The 23,734-nt window shown below is 38.7% G+C and overlaps 2 long non-coding RNA genes across 2 annotated transcripts; one reads left to right on the top strand and one right to left on the bottom strand.

Moving 5' to 3' along the window:
* Window positions 1-7,633: 7,633 nt before the first annotated feature.
* On the bottom strand, window positions 7,634-15,790 carry LOC107772559 (uncharacterized). Its single transcript, XR_001645096.2, has 3 exons — window positions 15,354-15,790; window positions 14,900-15,163; window positions 7,634-7,912 (listed from the first exon to the last, which is right to left on the bottom strand). It is a non-coding gene; the product is annotated as an uncharacterized LOC107772559 (long non-coding RNA).
* Window positions 15,791-17,787: 1,997 nt separating this feature from the next.
* Window positions 17,788-23,247, top strand: LOC142181141 (uncharacterized). The gene is made up of 2 exons (XR_012709476.1): window positions 17,788-18,405; window positions 20,798-23,247. It is a non-coding gene; the product is annotated as an uncharacterized LOC142181141 (long non-coding RNA).
* Window positions 23,248-23,734: the final 487 nt, after the last annotated feature.

The following is a 23,734-nucleotide window of genomic DNA, read 5'->3' as shown; positions in this document are numbered from 1 at the left end:
CTATGTTTAGTTGGCTTAAATATTTTAGAAAATATTTTTCTCACGAACTCATTTTCTCCGATTGGAGAAAAATGTTTTCCCTATCAAGATAAGGGAAAACGTTTTTCAAACTCTTTTTCAACTTTCTCCGCGCTATTTCCCATCCCACCAACCCCATACACCCCTACCCCACCACTACCCCCACCACCCACCCACACCCTACCACCGACCCCAACCTAAATAGAAATATTATTAAGAGTACTTTCTTTTCATATTGTAGATATAGTACTTTCTTTTCATTTCAGCAAAATAAGTATTTTTTTGTCATAATGTAGAAAAAGTATTTTATTTCATTTCAACAAAAAAATACTTTTTTTTCATAATGTAGAGAGCACAGAAACATGGGAATTTTGGGAAAGGGGGTGAGGAGAGTAATTAAAAATTATTTTCCTAAAAAAGTATTTTTTAATTTTTTTTATACACACCAATCAAAAAAATATTTTTCCATACCAAACACACCCCTAAAGCTTAAACTTTTTCCTCGGCAAGGTTGCCACTTTCACAGCACAGGAGTTCACGCTGGCCCAGGACTCAGGAGCTACAGTACCATTAACACGAATTCCTTTAGCAACAAGTTGAAGAGCTAGTCCTCTACTGAGGTTTTTCTTATAAAAAAGTGGTTTTATCATATTTTTCAAAAATAGTTCTTCAACCTATAAATCTTCAGTAGAACTATAACTATCCAAATATATTTTCTTATTAAGATTATTCCAATCTAGACAGTCCCCTAAATCAGGGGCGAAGCTACATATCCCAAAGGGTGGCCAACTGATCATCCTTCCTCGAAAAATTTACACTACACGTATAAGTAAAATATTAGATTTTAGAGGTATATAACATATATTGAACACTCTTTATCGGAAAATATTTTATTTCTTTAAGTTTGAATACCATTAAGGAAATTTCTGACTTCGCCATTACCCTAAACAATCAACCAAACCACTCAAAAGTGTAGGAGCCAATAAAGGGTTTGACTTATATTCCTCTTAGTGGAATGAAAATGTAATACATTTCACTTGAATATCATGTACCTCCAGAAGCGGACCTACGTATATGGTAGGGAGGTCATCATAACTTAATTGTAAAAATTATATATATATATATATATATATATATATATATATATATATATATATATATATATAATTGTGCACCCTAAAGCACAAAAGCCCGTTGGCAACATTAGTAACAACAACAATAATATACCCAGTAAAATCCCGTTAGTAGAATCTGCTATTTACCTCTTCTATGGTGTGAGATGTCCTGGGTTTGATTCCCTGCTCCCTCACCTTTAGTAATTTTTCCTTTTTAGCTGAAATATTAACTATAGCCTAGATTATTTGTTTATGTCTTGCCTTTTCACCATAGGTTTCATTCCTCCCCCTCCCCCCTCCCCCCCAAAAAAACACCTTTTTTCTTTTAATATTTCTTTTCAACTCTTTTTTGTTTTGATTAAACCTCTGCCTTAAACGCTCCAAATCATTTCTCTCTTCCTTTTTTAACATAATCCATACCCAACTTCACCTCCTCACTCACTCATACATGTCAGTCATCATCGAAATTTTGTCGGCATTGGAGGGACCCAATAACTATCGGTAGAGTTTTCCACTCCATCTATATTAAAGATAATAGTGCCCCCGTCATTTTTCAATTCTAGGTCCGCCTCTGCGTACCTCTAATTATATTTTAAATGACCTAATCTATATATATATATATTATTATAAAAGTGGGAAGCTCTAAATTTGAAAGTTGGATTATCAAAATACACTTTCAAATAATTTAAATACCTTAAATATTATTCAATAAAAATACTTATACTTATTAAGAAAAAAATTAATTTGAAGTGTCTTTTCAGAAAAGTTGTATCCTTTTAGTAAGTAACTAAATATGTTCATTGATAGGTTCAGAAGAGGAAGATTAATATAGCGTGTGTCCAGGAGACTAGGTGGGTTGGATCGAGGGCGAAAAACGTGGATGGGTATAAGTTATGGTACTCTGGAGTCCTGAGGGGTAAGAATGGAGTAGGTATCCTGGTAGATAACCATCTTAGAGATTCGGTGGTGGAGGTCAGGTGGGTGAATGATAGACTAATGACTATTAAATTGGTGGTGGGTGAGTGTACTTTAAATGTCATTAGCGCGTACGCGCCGTAAGTAGGCTTGGATGAGGAGATTAAAAGGCATTTTTGGGAGGGGTTGGATGACATCGTTCGTAGTATTCCGCCTTCGGAGAGGTTATTCATAGGAGGAGATTTCAATGGTCATATTGGGTCATATGCAGTTGGTTATACTGAGGTGCATGGTGGCTTTGGTGTCGGTGAGCGGAACGGAGGGGGCGCTTCGCTGTTGGACTTTGCCAAGGAATTCGATCTAGTGATTGCGAACTCAAGTTTTCCGAAGCGGGATGAGCATCTGGTTACTTACAAAAGTTCGGTGGCGAAGACTCAGATTGACTATCTCCTCATCAGGAGATGCGACAGAAGGTTGTGCGAGGATTGCAAAGTTATACCAGGTGAGACCCTAGCAACACAACATAGGCTTTTGGTGATGGACATTGTTATTAGGATAAGGAGGAAGAAGAGGTCAGTATGAAGCCGTCCGAGGATTAGGTGGGGCGCCTTGACTAAGGATAAAGCTCAGGAGTTGGAAGGAAGGTTATCGGCAATGGGAGCTTGGAGAAGTAGTGGGGACGCAAACACTATGTGGTCGACGACGGCTGATTGTATAAGGAAGGCGGCGAGAGAGGTATTAGGGATATCTTCGGGCCGCACCGGTGGCCACAAAGGAGACTGGCGGTGGAATGCAATTGTCCAAGATAAAGTGAAAGCGAAGAAGGCGGCGTACCTGCAGTTCGTAGGGAGCTCTGGAGAGGAGGAGAAGAGGGCGAACAGTGAGAGATATAAGGTAGCTAGGAAGGAGGCGAAGATGGCAGTAATGGAGGCTAAGACGACAACTTTTGCTCATCTGTATGAGGAACTAGGGAACAAAGGAGGGGAGAAGAAGTTATTCCGACTCGCTAAGGTTAGAGAGAGGACGACTCAGGATCTGGACCAAGTGAGGTGCATAAAAGATGATGACGACATGTTTTGATGGGGGATGACCAGATTAAGAGGAGATGTCAGACCTACTTTCATAAACTTCTAAATAAATAAGGGGATCAGGATATTGTGCTAGGTGAATTGAGGAATGCCAACAACCCCCATAAATTAAGTTATTGTAGGGACATTGAGGTCGATGAGGTCATGGAGGCAATGCGTAAGATGAGGAGGGGCATAGCTACCAGCCAGACGAAATTCCGGTTGAACTTTGGAGGTGTGTGGGTAGAGCAGGCTTGGAATGTCTTACTGGGCTGTTTAATGTTATATTCAAGACTAATAAGATGCCTGAAGAGTGGAGGTGGAGTACAATGGTTCCTCTGTATAAGAACAAAGGTGATGTTCAGAGCTGTAACAACTATATGAGTATCAAATTATTGAGTCATACCATGAAAGTCTGGGAGAGAGTGGTAGAAATGAGAGTGCGAAGGACGGTGTCTATTTCAGATAACCAGTTCGGGTTCATGGGGTGACGATCTACCACAGAAGCTATCCACCTTATTAGGAGGATTATGGAACAATATAGGGATAAAAAAAAGGATCTCCACATGGTGTTTATCGATCTAGAGAAAGCGTACGACATGGTTCCTAGGGAGGTCCTATGGAGATGCCTAAAGGTTAAAGGGGTCCTGGTTGACTACATTAGGGTGATTAAAGACATGTATGATGGAGCTAAGACTTGGGTTAGGACAGTAGGAGGCAACTCCGACCATTTTCCGGTTGTTACGGGGTTGCACCAAGGGTCTGCGTTCAGCCCTTTCCTATTTGCCCTGGTGATGGATGCCATAACACATCATATTTAATGGGAGGTGCCATGGTGCATGCTATTTGCTGATGACATAGTCTTGATTGACGAGACACAACGCGACGTCAATGAGAGGCTAGAGGTTTGGAGACATACCCTTGAGTCTAAAGGTTTCAGGCTAAGCAGGACAAAGACGGAATACCTCGAGTGTAAATTTGGGGTCGAGCCGACGGAAGCAGGAGTAGAAGTGAGGCTCGACTCTCAAGTCATCCCTAAGAGGGGTAGTTTCAAGTATCTTGGGTCAGTTATTCAGGGGACCGGGGAGTTCGACGAGGATGTCACACATCGTATAGGGGTGGGGTGGATGAAGTGGAGGTTAGCAACGGGAGTCTTGTATGACAAGAAAGTACCACCGTTACTAAAAGGTAAGTTTTATAGAGCAGTGGTTACGCCTGCTATGTTGTATGGGATCGAGTGTTGGCCGGTTAAAAACTCACACACCCAGAAGATGAAAGTAGCAGAGATGAGGATGTTGAGGTGAATGTGCGGGCATACAAGGATGGATAAGTTTAGGAATGAAGATATTCGAGAGAAGGTGGGTGTGGCCCCCATGGAGGACAAGATGCGGGAAGTGAGACTCAGATGGTTCGGGCACATTCAGAGGAGGAGCACTGATGCACCAATGAGGAGGTGTGAGCGACTGACTGTGGTGGGCACGAGGAGAGGTAGAGGGAGACCTAAGAAGTATTTGGGGGAGGTGATCAGGTAGGACATGGCACGACTTAGGATTTCTGAGGACATGGCCCTTGACAGGGAATTATGGAGGTCGGGCATTAAGGTTTTAGGTTAGGGGGAAGTTTGTGAATATTACTACAGCGCACTAGAGGGAGACTAGCCATTTAGGAGTTAGACCTAGGATGCTACTGACCAGCTTCTGATGCAGGGCTGTATCTGTTGGATATTAGTATACCTTACATCCTTTTCGTATTTCCTATATTTCTTATATTGTTGTTATTTTGTTATTTTATGTTATTTACTATGAGTCTATTGATAGTACTAATATATTATCTCTTGTTGCTCTCTTGAACCAAGGGTCTCCTGGAAACAACCTCTCTGCCCCTCGGGGTAGGGATAAGGTCTGCGTACATATTACCCTCCCCAGACCCCACTTGTGAGATTATACTGGGATGTTGTTGTTGTTGTTGTTGTTGTTGTTGTTGTAAATATGTTCATTGATCTTAGTGAAATAGTCATATCTATTTTAAATGTCAATGATACATAAAAGGCTTTAACCGAGCCTTTAGCCATATTTTAAATTCCAATGATGCATAGAACCTTCAACCATATTTGTATATAACCCCTTCTAAAAAATTAGGCTTTTATTCCTTCTACATTATAATCATTTAATTTCTTTAGCCTTCATAAACAACATATAAGGTTGTTCCAATTTTCTTGGGTCTATAAAATAATTTGAGGAAAAAAAGAAATAATGGTGAAAAGGGGGGGGGGGGGGGGGGGGGGGGGGGGGAGTAAGTGAAGGAATAGGATGTTATAAGCACATGAATGGGAACAACATGGGCGTCTGAGATGGTCAGTAAGTCATTTTTTTTGTTGTGTTGTGTTCTTCCAGTAAATTTGCATGGACTGTTGAACGAAGTTATCCATGTAGACCATAAATTAAAAAAGAAAAAGAAAAATAGAAAAATTGATGTCCTTTGATAACAAAGGATATACTTGGATATCATCACCCTGTAAATTATTATGTTTGTACGACTTTTATATATTTCGGAACTATTCAAATATTTAATATTATTTTATTTCTTTATTGTGAAGTATAATATGCATTAATTAGCGTTTCCCGTTCAGCATTTTCATAACTGTCTGTATCAAGACTTTGCTAAAAATTGCCCTCAAGCCTTACAACTTAAACTTCACGATAAGTAGGGAATGACAATATTATTTCTAACATGTATATGTTTATAGTTGATGGAACAAGGTGTTCGATCTTGCTATTTGGTACCACATACTCACCGGACCAATGGTTGCACGTATGGCATATAATATCTCAGCATAAATTACTGAAAATTGTTACTGAGTTTCTATTGTTGTATTTTTTCCTTAAACGTTTATTGTGACATTTTATGGTACTATATAATCCTGTGGATTTTTTTTATTCCTGGAAGTGACATATAAAATATGTTTTACTCCAAATAATATTTTTGCCTATAAAAATGCAAAGTCGTCTAAGTGATGAATTAAGAAGAAATTTGTGCGAAAGACACGCTATGACTTTAAAAATAGACAAAATCTCAAATCCAATACAAATAATAATAATAATAATAATAATAATAATAATAATAATAATAATAATAATAATAATAATAATAATAACAACAACAACAACAACAACAATAATAATATTCTACTGCCGTAGTTTCACTTATTATCTTTTTTATATTATGATTCTATGTGAATTTCTGATGAAGTTCAATATTTATGAATGATAAGGTTGAACATTTTATTAAAGTGAAACAAGCATTTATTCTTGGGTTTATATTATTAATTTGATGTATTGTGCTTATATGAATAACAACGTACTGGGAATAAACCCCGTAAAAATAATATGCACAGTATTAGTGATAAACGCAGAACACTAAGTTATAGTTAAATCAGCAAGAATAGAAATGCAGCAATAATGACACCATGCAGCAATAATGACACCAAGATTTTATGTGGAAACCTTTCCGAATAAGGGAAAAACCACGGCCAAGAAGAGCAACTGATAGCATTATAGCGAGGAATTTTACACTGTGTAGAATGAGTAAAAATACTCCTAAGACCACTACACCCTCAAAAGAAATAAACACTCTTTTGCTTTTTCCACCTCACTATAATATCTCTCACACTCTATTTTTCTTCACAAACTATTTTCTTATAGTTTATGGAATACCTTGCTCTCTCTCTTTTCTCTTTTTTTTTTGGTGTGTAGAAATGAGAGTTAAAGCTCTCCTTTTATAGCCAAAATCTCACTCTCTAAAGCCTACAATATTTGACAATTTGCACACCCTTTTCACAATTTCAACAAGGTTAGCTACCAAACCAAACTAAGTCAATAAAATTGGCTACCAAGTTATACCAATTCAACAAGGTTGACTACCAAACCAAACCAAGTCAACAAAATTGGCTACCAAATCATTTGAATGAGATGGACACCATATCAATCTCCCCCTCCAGTCTCATTCATCTAGAGGAGGTACCACTGTCTTCTAGTCTGAGTGCATGCCGACAAGTTCTTTGCATAGCTCGAACTTGTCTCTTGGTACTACCTTGGTCAACATATCAGCAGGATTTTCACTTGTGTGAATCTTTTTGAACTGAAGTGATTCGTTCTCCACTTGCTCACGAATCCAATGATATCTGACGTCAATGTGTTTTATTCTCGCATGGTACATGGAGTTTTTTCTTAGGTCTATTGCACTCTGACTATCGCAATAGACAACATACTTCATCTGTCGCAATCCAAGTTCTTGAAAAAATCTCTTGAGCCATATCATCTCTTTGCCAGCTTCAGTAGCCGCAATATACTCCGCTTCAGTTGTAGATAGCGGGACACACTTCTGCAACTTCAACTGCCATGTTATAGTTGTCACGACCCCAACCCCGATCGTGATAGCGCCCAACATATTGCTAGACAAACCTGACCAACTATCAACCACAACCCATTTTCTTATAAAGTCCAATATCAGCTAACATAGTTTAATTGTCAAATTAACATAATAAGGTTCTGAAACAACAAGTTAAATATGCGGAAGTCAAAAGATAATACTACTACATAGCCCACACCGATCCGGTGTCACAAGTCTCGAGCCTCTAATACAAGTTCAACAGCCTACTACACAAACAGTCTAGGAATGCGGAATACAATAGAAAGGAAGGGAGAAATCAGGGCTGCGGACGCCATGCAGCTACCTCGATACTCCTAGATAATGCCGATCGACTGGAAAGCTCTCACTCAGCCTCTGGAACACCTGGATCTGCATGCAAGGTGCAGGGAGTAATGTGAGTACTCCGACCCAGTGAGTAATAAGAATAAATAATGACTGAGAGTAAAAAATCATGTATACACAGGATAACCTATAATACGGATGTTAAACAAGTAGTATAAAAGCAATTAACCAATGAAAAGCGGAATGAGATAATTCTACAACAGATAAGCAGTTAAGTGACAGATAGTTAAAGAAAAATAAATACGTAGAACAGTACCAGCCCCTCGAGGTCTCTCTCTCATATCACAACTGGGTACCCGCGCTCACTGGGGGAGTGCAGACTCCGGGAGGGGCCCCTTACGGCCCAAGCGCAATATCAAGCCATCTTATGGCATCAAATCTAGGCCCTCGGCCTCATATCAATATCAGCCACCTCGTGGCGTATGTATATATCTCAGGCCCTTGGCCTCATATCAGTATCATTGTATCCTTACATCTGGCCCTCGGCCATACTCAGTCCAGAAATCACATAAGCCCCTCGGGCATTAGTAAAACAGTAGTCCTCAGCCCAAAACATCATTTTAGTTCCAACACCGAGTAAAAAGTGGCTGAGTTGTAAAACAGTGGAAAACAGTACGATTGAGTTCAAGTAGTAAGTTAACACAGTGAGAAAATAGTGATAAAAATCCTCAGAGGGTTCAAATAGTTGGCGCGTAGCCCAAATATAACAATCAGTCCAAATAACGATGATAACAAATAAGTTTCAATCAAATACGCGGTAAAATCATCAATCGGTATGGACCAAGTCACATCCACAATAGTAAACGACCCCACGCTCATCATCAAGAGTGTGTCTCACCTCAATATAGCACTACGATGTGCAAATCCGGGGTTTCAAACCCTTAGGACATCATTTACATTCATTACTCACCTCAAACCGGATAAATCTCTAGCTCGCGACACCTTTGCCTCTCAAATCGGCCTCCTCGCCCGTCAAATCTAACCAAAACCAAACGAATACATCACAATATGCTAAGGGAACAAAGCTCAAGCAAAAACTATTAAAAAATATAAAAAAACCTGAAATTAGCAAAACCCGAGCCCCGGGCCCACTTCTCGAAACTCAGAAATTTTCACATCATTAGATTCCTTATCTTCCCATGAGTTCATACATATCAAAAACACCAGAATCGGAGTTCAATTGACCCCTCAAATCCTTAATTTAAGCCCTCTTAAACTCAAGCCCTAAACCTCCATCTTTAGTCCATTAATTCCTTAAATTTCAGTCCTAATTCATGAAATACCACCATAGAAGTGTGTTTTAAGTCCAAAATCCTTACTTTATCGAAGTTCCCTTGAAATCTCTCTTCAAAATTTTCTAAGTCCGAAGTTAAAAATGGTTAAACCCTTCAAAAATCATGAAGAAGAAACATATATACCTTCTGCCCAGACATAACCGCATCTGCGGTCAAATAGCCGCTTCTGCGGTCATATCTTCGCATCTACGAACTTTCACTTAATGGACCAACACCGCATTTGCGGTCCACTCGCCGCTTCTGCGGCTCCGCAGGTGCGGCCCCCCTTCCGCATCTGCGGTTCCAGGCCTTCCTCAGCCTTTCTGCTTATGCGATCCAATCAACGCATCTGCGATACCGCATCTGCGATCCCCAAACCGCAGGTGTGAAAACACCAGAAGCAGCAGAAAAATCTGCAATCCCTCAAGTTCCAAACTTCCCGTTAGCCATTCGAAATCACCCCGAGGCCCCCGGGACCTCAACCAAAAGCACCAACACAACCCAATACCTTATTCAAATTTGTTCCAATCATCAAAACACCTCAAACAATGCCAAATCCATCAATTCACATCGAATTCAAGCCTAAGTTTTCTAAAAACTTCCGAAATACGTTTTCGATCAAAAACCCAACCAAACCACGTCCAAATGACCTAAAATTTTTGCACACACATACCAAATGACATAACGAAGCTACAGTAACTCTCGAAATTCCATTCCGACCCTCGGATCAAAATCTCACCAACTAATCGAAAATCGCCAAAATACTAACTTCGCCAATTCAAGCCTAATTCTACTCCGGACCTCCAAAACCAATTCCGATCACACTAATAATTCATAAATCACCTTCCGAAGCTAACCGAACCATCGGAACTCACATCCGAGCCCTCTAACATATAAGTCAACATCTGGTTGACTTTTCCAACTTATACCTTCTTAAAAGAGACTAAGTGTCTCATTTCTTACCAAATCCACTCCGAACGCAAACTACTCAATTTGATCATATAAAACACAGATAACGAAGTATAATGAAGCATAAATGGGAAAACAGAGCGGTAACTCATGAGACGACTGGCCGGGTCGTCACAATAGCTCCCCCTGAAAAAGTAAACAAATATCCAGTAGTGGATTTTCTGTTATCAAGGTCACCTGCCATATCAGAATCTGTATAGCCCTTCAAAGTTGGATTTGATCCTCCAAAACATAAGCATTCATGAGAGCTTCCTCTTAGATACCTGAGTATCCACTTTATAGCTTCCAATGCTCTTTTCCTGGATTTTCGAGAAATCTGCTAACAACACCGACTGCATGAGCAATATCTGTTCGAGTGCATACTTACATCAAACTTCCGACAGTAGAGGAATAAGGAATCTTGGCCATTCTCTCTTTTTCCTCCGTTGTTGTAGGATACATCTTCTTACTCAACTTCAGATGACCAGGAAGGGGTGTGCGAACCAACTTAGCACTTTTCATATTGAAGCGCTCCAGTACACGTTTTATGTACTTCTCCTGTGACAAGTAATCTTCCTTTCGTTTCTTGAACGAGTAATTCTCATGCCCAAAATCTGCTTAGCATAACCCAAGTCTTTCATTGCAAAAGACTTATTCAACTATTTCTTCAACTCGTCAATCTTGGAAGCATTCCTTCCTACAATCAACATATCATTCACACATAGCAAGAGGATGATAAAATCATCATCAGAAACTCTTTGTAGAAACACATAATGATCTGAAGAAGTCTTCTTGTAGCCTTGCTCCCCCATAACAGACTCAAACATCTTGTACCACTGTCTGGGAGCTTGCTTCAATCCATATATACTCTTCTTAAGTTTGCATACAAGATTTTCTTTACCTTTTGCCTTGAAGCCTTCAGGTTGTTCCATATAAATCTCCATGAAGAAAATCAGTCTTCACATCCATCTGCTCAATCTCCAAATCAAGACTGGCAGTCAAACCAAGAACTGTACGAATGGAGGACATTTTCACGACAGGAGAAAATATTTCGTGAAAGTCAATACCTTTCCTTTGACCAAATCCCTTGACAACCAATCTATCTTTGTATTTTGGCTTCAAACTATGTTCTTCAGCTTTAACTTTGAACACCCACTTGTTCTTCAAAGCTCTCATGTCCTTAGGCAATTTAACCAACTCAAAAGTATGGTTCTCATGCAGAGATTTCATCTCATCTTGCATGGTTTAAACCCATTGATCATTGTGCTCATATTCTATGGCCTCCGCATAACATTCAGGTTCTCCCCCATCAGTGAGTAATACATACTCATTGGGTGAATAACGGGAGGAAGGAGTACGTGGTCTAGAGGACCTCCTAAGTGGAATATCTAGCTCGTCCACAGCTTCGTGAGTACGAATATATACCTCATCAACATTAGCATTGTTATCACCATCACCATCAATATGCTGATCTGGAATATGGTTCTGGGCATCACCATCATCATTGAGCCCACCAACGTCATCCACATTTGTATGAGGAACTTGATCAAGATTAACTAAACCTTCAGAACTTGGAGATTTTAGCTTCTCCGCTTTGTTAATATCTTCAATGGTTTGATCCTCCACGAAGATAACATCACGGCTTCTCATGACCTTCTTCTCAATTGGATCATATAGCCTGTAACCAAACTCATCAAGGCCATAACCAATGAAGATGCACTGCCTTGTCTTGGCATTTAATTTTGACCTCTCATCTTTAGGCACATGTACAAAAGTTTTGCAACCAAACACTTTCAAGTGGTCATAGGAAACATCCTTGCCATACCAAACTCTGTTTGGAACATCACTTTACAAAGCAACCACAGGGGATAGATTAATAACATGTGCGGCGGTCAATAAAGCCTCACCCCAAAAGGAATTCGGCAACTTTGCTTCAGAAAGCAAACATCTGACTCTTTCCATCAAGGTCTTGTTCATCCTTTCTTCTAATCCATTAAGCTGAGGAGTTTTAGGAGGAGTCTTCTGGTGTTTGATACCCTGTTGCTTGCAGTATTCATCAAACAATCCACAATATTCACCACCGTTATCAGTATGAATACACTTCAGCTTCTTTCCAGTTTCTCTTTCAACTGAAGCCTGAAACTGCTTAAAGACACCCAACACTTGGTCTTTAGTCTTCAAGATGTAGACCCAAAGTTTCCTTGAGCAATCATCAGTAAAGGTAGCAAAATAAAGTGCACCACCCAAAGCCCTTATCTTCATTGGACCACATAAATCTGAATGCACCAACTCAAGTAACTCTATATTTCTTGAAGGAGGATGAGACTGGAAAGAAACTCTTTTTTTGTTTTTCAGCCAATCAGTGCTCACATTTTTCTAATTTTGCACTTTCAAAATTCGAAAACAATTTCTTATTGGCCAGAAAATTTAGTCCTTTCTCGCTAATGTGGCTATGCCTCTTATGCCATAACGTTGAAGAGTTATGGCTCTCAACGGCATTCACCATATTAACACAGGTAGAGGCCATAAACCAGTATAGACCACGACGTTTTCCCCCCACTAGCCATAATCATGGAACCCTTAGTGAGCATCCACTTTCCAGCACCATTGGTACTGACATATCCCTCATTATCCAAAATACCAATAGAGATCAAGTGCAAACAAATATCAGGTGCATGTTTTACATTGTTTAAAACTAGTTTAGTTCTAATACTAGTTTCCAAACAAATCGTTCAATACCAGCCACCCTAGATACAGTCTCATTACCCATACTCAAAGTTCCAAAGTCACCCTGTGTATAGGATGAGAAAAATTCCTTCCTTGATGCCATATGGGATGCGGCACCACAGTCCACAACCCAGCTTGACTCATCACAAGCAATATTTATCAGATCTACATCAAGGACGGTAACAAGATCTTCTGTAGTGACGGTGGCCACATGATTGCCATCTTCTTTCTGTTTCTTATCTCTATTCTCCTTTTTCAAAATCCGACAGAACTTCTTTGTGTGCCCTTTCTTCCCGCAATGATAACACTCAATATCTTTAAGTCTGCTTCTGGATCAGCTTCTACTATGTTCTCTATTTTGAGAACCCTGATTCTTGCCTCTCCCCCTAGAGTTAGTCACCAAGACATTTGATGAGGAGGAACCTTGAGATTTCTTCTCATCTCTTCATTTAAAAGGCTGCTCTTGGCAAGATCCATAAAGATCCATAGAGATCACACCATCCAGAACAGAATTTGATAAAGAAGTTCTAAGAATTTCCCAAGAATCTAGTAAGGAACCAAGTAGAAACATGCCTTGAATTTCTTCATCAAATTTAATGCCCATAGCAGATAACTGGTTCATGATCCCCTTAAAATTATTCAAATGATCTTTCATTGCGGAACCATCATGGTATTTTAAACCCAACATCTGCTTTATCATAAACATCTTGTTATTTCCAGTTTTCCGAGCACACAAACTTTCAAGGTTCTCCCATAGGGTCCGAGCATGTGTCTCCCCAGAAATATGGTTCAAAACATTATCGTCAACCTACTGTCTAATAAAGCCGCAAACCTGTCTGTGTACCAGATTCCGCTCTTCATCTGATTTATTATCAGGCTTTATAGTGGCGAAGACAGGTTGATGAAAATTCTTGACATAGAGTAAATCTTCCATTTTGCCCTTCCAAATGGCATAATTTGTGCCATTCAAAGTAACCATTCTACTAGTGTTGGCTTTCATCGTTTATCACAAATATAAATACTATGTATTAGGAGACCAAAGTAATTCTTTTCTGATGTGGAAATTCAGACTGTGCTGCAACCACAGAGCATACTCAGACAGAACATTGGCTCTGATACCACTTGTTGGGAATAAACCCCGTAAAAATAATATTCACGGTATTAGTGATAAACGCAGAACACTAATTTATGGTTAAATAAGCAAGAATAGAAATGTAGCAATAATGACACCGAGATTTTACGTGGAAACCCTTCTGAATCCACGGCCAAGAAGAGCAACTGATATCACTATAACGAGAAATTTTACACTGTGTAGTAACGAGTAAAAATACTCCTAAGACCACTACACCCTCAAAAGAAATAAACACTATTTTGTTTTTTCCACCTCACTACAATATCTCTCACACTCTATTTTTCTTCACAAACCATTTTCTTATAGTTTATGGAATACCTTGCGCTATCTCTTTTCTCTCTTTTTTTTGGTGTGTAGAAATGAGAGTTAAAGCTCTCCTTTTATAGCCAAAACCTCACTCTCTAAAGCCTACAATATTTGACAATTTGCACACCCTTTTCACAATTTCAACAAGGTTGGCTACCAAACCAAGCCAAGTCAATAAAATTGGCTACCAAATCATACCAATTCAACAAGGTTGGCTACCAAACCAAGCCAAGTCAACAAAATTGGCTACCAAATCATTTGAATGAGATGAACACCATATCACAACGAGCATTAACCCGTTATCATGTACACTTTGGTTTGTTCATCTTTTGCTCTTTTTTCCTTTGTAAATAAAAGGGAATACACAAAAAAAACATATAAAAAAATTAAAATATTCTTAAAAATATTATCTTTACACATGAAATTATCTTTATTTGTTGATTTTGGTTCACGTCACTTTATATTTATTTAAATAAAATAATAGATATGAACGTGTGCCAATCTATTCAAAAGAAATAAGACGTTTAAATGATGTTTTTGCGATTTTCCAAAATCGTGTATACTAAATAATTTGTAATCCACGTGCAAAGCATGTGCAGAAGAACTAATAGTGTAAGAAATACGAACCTTGTAGCATCTTCAATGCCAAACCGAACATCCTCGCATCCCAAACTCCTCGCATATGTCACCATACTTCTAGCTCTCTCAACAACTTCTTCTCTACTCATCTTCAATTTATACTTCATGTGTATATCACTCGTCGCAATAAACGTGTTAAGCATTGGTTTCTTGGCATACTTTATAGCTTCCCAAGCTCTATCAATATCCTTCTTCATAGACCTTGCTAAGCACAAATCACCGGCTCATACCCCTCCGCGTCTACGCAGTTACCTGTTGAGACATAGTATAACTTAATTATTAAAGTAATTAAAAATATTTCTTTTCTTTTTAGGTGAGATGGTCACGCAAACCAACATTGTACCCGAGCAAGAGATCTTTAGTTCAAATTTTTCCTTCATCTTAAAATTTAAAAATATTTCCATCATTTTCTGTAATATATAGTCACACAATTCAACATTACCAACTTCCTGTGCAACCAACTTTATAAGCTCAAAATCAGCGCCAGAGGCAGCTGAAAAACCAGCCTCAATAACATCAACACCAAGCTTAGCCAGCTGACGTGCAATGTCCAGTTTTTCTTTACTAGTCATGGCGGCCCCAGGGGACTACTCTCTGTCGCGAAGAGTTGTATCGAAAATACCAACATAGTTAGGGTCAGAGAATCTTCCTGGCTTGTAATTTGGCCGCGGCCGGCGAATATTTGAGCATCGGACAGTTGTGCTTGTATATGGGCAATGAGAATGTCTTGTGATTGAAGGCATGAAATTAAAGACACTCTGGAGAAGAGTGTTTTTAGAATGTAATGAAACATAAGTGTTTTAGGAAGTCGTAGAATTCGCACACATAGAAGCCATTTTTTCTTCTTTTTGCAGAAAATGCCAACAAGAAAAGAGAGTGTTTATTATGGTGGATTCGAACACCAAGAAAGTGGTAATAAGATTGGGGTATATGTACATAACTAATATTTCGTAAAAAGAAATTTTTGGGACGTCCTAAGCTAACAATAGAACCTGGACTAGATCATTAAAATTTCTGGTAAAAAGAAATTAAACTTTTGGTCCTAAGCTAAAGGAGAAATGGACCATCTACGTACTGTTAAGTCATACTCCCTCCGTTTCACTTGATGGCATAATGTTTTCTTTTTAGTCACTATATATCAAATAAAAGGATAATTTTCTAATTTTAGAAACAATTTCATTTAGCACTTTTTATTTCACTCTTAATAAAATAATTTATGGCCACTTAAATATCTATTACTTATTTTAGACTCCATGTTTAAAATTCTTTTTTCTTCTTTTAAACTCCATGTCTATTCAAATTTTGTCATGTGAAATGAAAAGAGCATGTCAATTATGTGTCACCGAAGCACACGTGACAGAAAATTTTAATTAGATTTACAGATACAAAGAAAATCGCTCGTTCAGACATTTTGATATTTCATTTAAGCGAAACCCACCTCAAAGCTGAGAAAATACGTTTCACTCTAATGTGTCAATAATTTTTTATTTTTTATTTTTGTTAATCATTTCTCTATTCGGTTGTGGAATCTTTATTCAAAATATCTGGTCAGATTTACGTTTTGCTTTTTGTGACCAATATAGATAGCTTATATATTGATTATATACGATTATCCAAATTATACGTATATTATATTTTCGAATGTTATTTTTTGGTTAAATAGTAAAATAGATATATTCATGAGGGCGGATGAACAATGTAATATCCTCATGTGCAAAAGTTTGGTATACCAAACTCAAATGACACCTTTTTGCACATCAATATTCAACGAATATTCCTTTTGAATAAACAGAAAAAGAATTAACTCAAATGGTCGTCCATCTATTTTCTTAAACTATAAAAATAACTGACACATCGATGTAATTAGTGTGTGAATCACAGGTCATCCCCAAGAGCGGTATTTTTAAGTTACCTTGGATCGGTTATCCAGGGAGATGGGAAGATCGATGAGGATGTCATACACCATATATGAGTGGGGTGGATCAGAGGCGGATCTAGGATTTAGACCCTATGGGTTCAACTTTCAAAAATTTTAGCATTAAACCCATTATATTTTTAGTTATGGGTTCATATATACTATTTTTGCAATTTTAATGAATTTTTACATATAAAATTTTACTCCGCGTCTAAAGTAATGGGTTCAATTGAACCCGCCCGGTATATGCTAGATCCGCCCCTGGGGTGGATGAAGTGGAGGTTAGCGTCTGGTGTCCTGTGTGACAAGAAAGTGCCACCAATACTCAAAGGTAAGTTTTATAGAGTGGTGGTTAGACCGACCATGTTGTATAGGGCTGAGTGTTGGCCAGTTAAGAACTCACATATACAGAAGAAGAAAATAACATAAATGAGGATGTTGAGGTGGATGTGCGAGAACACTTGTAGACATGTGATTTTTGACCCTCCCCAAGATTTTTCATATATTAATGTAATATTTAATTTAGGCATAATATAGATATTTTAAGTAATTTTGACTCTTTTACTCTATTTTATTACAAGAAAACAAAAATTTACAAAAATAGGTTCATTAATGTTTTGTAGTCATTTTTAATCTAAAAAAATATATATACAAAAAATAGTATCGTATTTCTATTTTAATATGATATTTGAAATACCAAAATAGATTTGTTTTAATGATTAGTTTTATTTTAATAATTATTTGAATAGTAGGACTAATTAATAATTGAGATCGTATTTTTAGTCTTATTCGCGGGAAAAGGATAGAACTTGGGCTCGAGCAACCCATTTTTAGGCCTAATTTTGGACCTACCCTACAATTTCCAAGCCCATAATTCCTAGGCCCATACCTCTTAACCTAAAAACCCTACAAAAAAAAACCTAAACTCTATATAAAAAAGAAGGCACAAAACAAAAGAGGAGGAGCCAAACTCAAAAAATCGGACCTTAGGAGACCCCCACCCCCACGTCGTCTTCTTCTCCAAGAGAAACAACCTGGACCTAATTTCTGAGACCTTTTCAGCAGTCATGTCCCTTGATTTGAAGAAGGATTTCTGACTTTTCATTTAGAAAGAACAAAAATAGTAGCCCCTTTGAATTCTTAAACAAAAGGAAAGGAGAACGACACCCCCGATTCCAAAAAAGAAATACAGCCGCAACTCAGCCCCAAAACTCATGCTCCTCCGCGTCTTGTAGCTCGAAAAACCCAGATGAAGCATCATCCTTTCATTACCCAAAGACTCCCTAAACTCCACTGAAACTCAGCTCCAAAGCTCAGCAAAATCCAACTGAAAAAAGAGAAGCAAAACCAGCTCAAAAAATAGCCGAAAATAACCTCAAAATCAGCTGGAGCTAAGCCTCGTCGTTTTGGCGTGGTTTGGGTCTTCCGGCGAGCTTCGAGGCCGTCTGAGAGGTGGTTCTGATGTCGTTCGAGGGGCTGAGGTCGTTAGAAAATGTTCCGGTCTCGAGTTGTCTAATTTCCGAGTTGGTTGTAGCTTTGGCTCAAATTCAATAGAAAGATTTGCCTTAGCAATATTGAAGTAAGTTTATTGCTTTGAGGTTCATTCTTAGCTTCTTCTTTTCTTCAAGTTTTATTAGCTTATATGTTTATAAGATTTTGTTTGGTTGCTGCTGAGTTGACAATTTTTATGGCTTCTTTTGTTAAAATTTTCCAACATAAGCTTCAGTGGTTTACATAAACTCATAAATTTGGTTCAACTGTGTTATGTGAAATTTGTCATGCCGTTTTGTTTGTTACAATTGCCTGGGTGTAAATTATGTTGCTTTAACCCTATTATTTTTTTTGTATCCGTCACATTGAGTTGTGTGAGATATTGGTACTAATATTTGTAACCGGGTCTATTAAGCTGATGAACCAAGTATTATGGCATTTTCTGCTGGTAAATTGGCCTGCTGTGTTTGATGAATGTTACTTAAAATATTTTGGATAGAGTCTTGTTAATAAATTTGGTTCGGTTACGTGTTAGATACTATTGTTAGGTTAGTGTATTAGTCGTTTCTTTAAGTTCTCTTAGCTACCGTATGAATGAATTTTAATGTTGAAAAAGAATATTGAGATATACTTAGTAATTTATAAATAATAACTAAAATAGTACACTCCAAATAATTTCATAATTGATGACTTCGTAATAATCTCAAAGTAGTTTTAGGAAGAAACAATTAAATTATGAACTTTGTAGCTTGCTTTAGGCGCGTAATTTAAAATTACCTTCCTAAACTCGGGTGTGCATTTCATGTGACCCAAATCTAAATCTTAACAACATTAAATAAAATGTGTCTCGAACTGCGGGTGCATTTCATGTGGCGTGGTCCAAAGACGTGTTTTAGTTGACGTTGACATTTTCCATAAAATGAATAAAAGCGGTTTAAAGCTAAAATGGCATCATAGGTTAAAACGTGTTTCTAAAATTAGAAAATTAAGCTGAATATGACAGTTAAGCGATCGTGCTAGAACCACGGAATTCGGGAATGCCTAACACCTTCTCCCGGGTTAACAGAATTCCTTACTCGGATTTCTGGTTCGCGGACTGTTAAATAGAGTCAATTTTTCCTCGATTCGGGTTTTAAAACCGGTGATTTGGGACACCATAAATTATCCCAAGTGGCGACTCTGAATCTTTAAATAAACAAATCCCATTTCGATTGTCCTTTAATTGAAAAAACTCCCTTGTATTTATACCCTTTACGGGGTGTAGTGAAAAGGGAGGTGTGATAGCTTTGGCGACTCTGCTGGGGACTCGAACCTAGAATCTCTGGTTCAGGGTTCGAGAATTCGAGCTTAGAATAATTGTTATAGTTGGCTTTATCCAATCTGATTTTGTTACATGATTTGGGTCTTATGTGCTAATTGATTGCTTTTACCGCTTTGATATTCCCGTGAACTGTATATAAACTGTTGCGAAATCCCTCTTCTCTCTAAGTTTTCTATATCATGAAGAAGTGTGCACTTCGTGTGACTTCTTTTCTGTTAGAGTCATATCCCAAATTTAGAACAAGGTTCAGACAAGTTGCAAAGCCAGTGAAGCTTCTGTATTCCCGGTGCGCTACCCCTCCTCGGCTCGAGCTGTCCGCTCGGGTAAGCCAGGTCTAGAACAATAAACCCAGGTTTTGAACCTAGTATAACAAGACCTCATGCTGGATTCCTAGTAGGAACGTTTGCTTGCATCATGTGCATTTGGCTTTATGGACTCAACATAGGGGTTGGGTCCGTCTAGGACAGGTGCACCCGAAATAAAAGACCATCCTGATGCATCCTACTTGCTACTTGTGCAATTATTTGCTTCGGACTTGCGTGCTGATCGACTTATGAATATTGGGAAAAGTTGAGGAAAGAGAAATAGCAGTATGAGGGTTGAAGAGAGTTGATCCCCTCTTTTTTTTTTTTTTAAAAAAACAATGTCCAAATAGTGTCGAAACCCTGCCGAATTTTTGAGAAAATAAAAACAAAAAAAAGAGGAAAAAAAAGTTGGTGTTTTCAAAATTAGTTTTATGTGCCAATGAAATTAAAGAAAAAAATAGTTTGTTTTATTTGCCCAGACTACGCCAGTTTGATTCTCACAGGGTGTGAGATACGTAGGCAACCCCCATCGGGTCCAACTTCCTTTTTGCGAAAGTAGTCAAAAGAACAAAATTTTACCTTAATAATTAGGGTGATGCTGTTCTTGTCATAAATAGCCGAATGTCCCTAAAAGGGCGCCAGAAGACTATTTTTGCAAGAACAGCCATTTTTGTCGCTTTTAAAGGTTTTGGCTGGTTAGCTGACACGGCCTTAAAATCTTCGTTTTCGAAGTGTTGAGAGGCCGTGTGGGCAAGGCCGGATGTTTTGTGGAAATTTTGAAAAATGGTCATTTCTCTTAAGTCAAAACGAGTCATGGTTTTCTTTTAATTAAAATCACCTTAATAAATGTGCAGGATGAACACAAATCAAAATGAACCTTTCTCAGTCCGTGAAGAGATCCCTTTGGAGCTACATATGTGGTGGCATGATTTGGGGGCGATAGCAGGAAAGTTGTGACAAAAGCGCTAGGCGGTCTCATTTGGCTGTTGAAGGTCAAGCCCAGAAAAGACGTGATTGAGGCCTTGATACCGTTTTGGGACCCAACACATAATATGGTCCATTTTGTGGATTTTGAGTTAACTCCTATGCTAGAAGAGATAGCAGGCTATGCCGGTTTCGAAGGGAATCTCAGAAGTCAATACCCGGTAGCACCAAGAACAGTGACCCTCCATAAATTTTTGGACTTATTAAGCATCAGTCGGGACACCTGAGACGGAAATCTGGCCAAAGAATTTTGTACCTTCTACTTTCTGTATCGACGTTACGGGAATCCCCGTGGCTTCGAAACGGCAGATACCGGTCTTACTCACGCTGGAAATCAAGACAAGTGGGAAGCTCAGAGAGGATTAGCTTTCATAGTGGCGTTCCTGGGTATCTTGGTTTGCCCGAGAAAAGACGGGAACATAGAGATGAGGCTAGTAGGGATAGTCGACTTTATGATGAAAGAGGCAAATGGGACTATAGTGCCGCTGATCTTGGCAGAAATTTACCGAGCTCTCACTCTCTGTCGCGAAAGAGCAAAATTCTTTGAAGGGTGCAATATGCTGTTACAAATATGGATGGAGGAACACCTTTGCCACCGTCCCGGCTACTTGAATTGCAGTATGACTGGACTTGAGTGCATTGAAAAACATGAAAAGCAAATAGAGGGTTATGAGCTTCCGGATGGTACAGAAGCATGTCATGCTCATTTGAGATCTTTGATCGCAAATAAGATCGAATGGACATTCGGGTGCCTCACGGTCAACGAAGTAATCTATATGTCGGCTGAGGTGTGTTTCTTGCTGTTGATGGGTCTTCGGAGTATCCAGCCTTATGATCCGCACAGAGTCTTGCGTCAATTGGGCCGATACCAGACCATCCCACACGATGAAGATTTGAGCCAGCAAGTCATTAAGTTAGATCCAAAAGCTGCCTTCCCAGAAAAGAAAGTGCGCCGGATTTGGCATCAGTGCAGATTCTTAGGGCCTAATACACAAGTACGAGACCTATCTAGAGGCGAGGTGGAGCCTAGTTACACTATTATGGTAAAAGATCCCGAATTCAATATGAACCTGACAGGCCCGCAAAGAGACCCCATGTCCAACAATTCACCGATGGAGCACAAGTGCAATGGGATTGGCTGACCAAAGAAAACGAGTATAGGGCTACCATAAGCAAATTAGAAAAGCAAGTCAGAGAACTTCAATTCGAGAATAGCCTGCAAGTCACAACGGATGAAGGGGAAAAGAAAAAGCTAGCCAAAGAAAATGAGACCCTTCGAGCTCAAATTCAGAAAATGAAAGTACCGGCAGAAAATCCAGCCCGAAGCGACAGAGATAAAAAACTCATAGCTAACCTGAGGCAGAAAGTAAATGACTATAGTTTTGATTTGAACAAAGCAGAAAGTGAACTAGCCAAGGCTCGAAAGAAATTGGCTAAAAATGCAGATGATCGAGTACGCCTGATTAAGCAATTGAGAGAAAGGTACGACGATGATGTCGCAGGGTTAAAGAAAAGGGTCATCGCCACAGAAAACAAAATGATCAAACAGGCAAAAGACTTCAAAGTTGAAAGGGAACATTGTTATACATCATTGGCGCAATTAGAAATAGATTTGCAACAACTTCAGGAGCAAAATCATGCGACTGAGCAAACTTTGGAAGCCAGGGCCCAGCAGATTGGGCATTTGTTAGAAGAAAAAGGCACCATAAGAGAGAGAATTAGAAGCATTGCTGACTACATCGTTATGAAGTGCCGGATTTGTGAGGATATGACCCGTACTACCTTCTTTGCAGTAGTAATGACATTTGTTAAACAGATAATGAACGACTTGGATCGACTTCAAAGGGAGCTTGCATATAGTCCCGCGGCAAGACTGAATGATGTCCCACGGGCACCAGGAACATTGATGCATTCATGATGTTTTCGCTTGAGTTTGCATTTCCCTTTTGTTAAGCGTCTGTCAGTCATGTTGAGTTTTTCTTTCTGCTAGAGTCCGTCAAATTGTTTTCGAGTCTGTATTTTCTTCTATTGGAATATGATGTCTATTTTTGGAGTCTGTATTTCATCTTTGCATCGAAATCTGTTAGTCTTTTGGAATTTGCTAGTTTTGAGTTTTGTAATGGAAGCATTTGTTTTTTATGAAAACTGAAAATCCCAAAAATGTTTTATTTTGCACTTATCTCTAAGACTACGCTTGGTCTAATTCATGCGGGGTCATGATACGTAGGCAATCTCCATAGGATTCGACTGTAACCAAATAATAAAAAAAAAAGAGAAAGAAAATAAGGGGAAAAACAAGAGAGTAAAGAAAAAAAGAAAAGAGAGAGAAAGAAAAAACAAGAGAGTAAAGAAAAGAAAAGAGCGGAAAAACAAGAAAGAAAAGAGAGAAAATAAGAAATCAAGAGAGAGTAAAAAAAAAGAGAGAACAGAGGCAAGAATGAAAGGAAAGGAAAGAAAAGAAAAGAAAAGGGGGAAGTTCGCAATTAAAAGAAAGAAAAGGCCGGGATGACGCATGCAACCGATCAAACACATAATAGGGTCGGTTAACTATTTAGGTGCATTCATGCCCAATGTGCGGTTACCAATCTGTTAAAGCCTAATCGCTAACAAGGATGTTGTTTTATGTATTAAGCCCATGTAGGTGGTTAGTTGACTGGCATTCTGGCAACTCACTCCTATAACACCCGATCGAAAGACAAGCTGAATATGGTCGACCAGGAACCGGAAACAAGTATTGTCGACCCATCGAAAGAGGTGGAAGAAATGGACGTTAATGCGATGAGGGAAGAAATGTATAAGCTGAAGCA

Source organism: Nicotiana tabacum, chromosome 5 (assembly GCF_000715075.1).
Source record: "Nicotiana tabacum cultivar K326 chromosome 5, ASM71507v2, whole genome shotgun sequence".
NCBI lineage: Eukaryota > Viridiplantae > Streptophyta > Magnoliopsida > Solanales > Solanaceae > Nicotiana > Nicotiana tabacum.
This window is presented reverse-complemented; position numbering and strand designations above follow the sequence as displayed.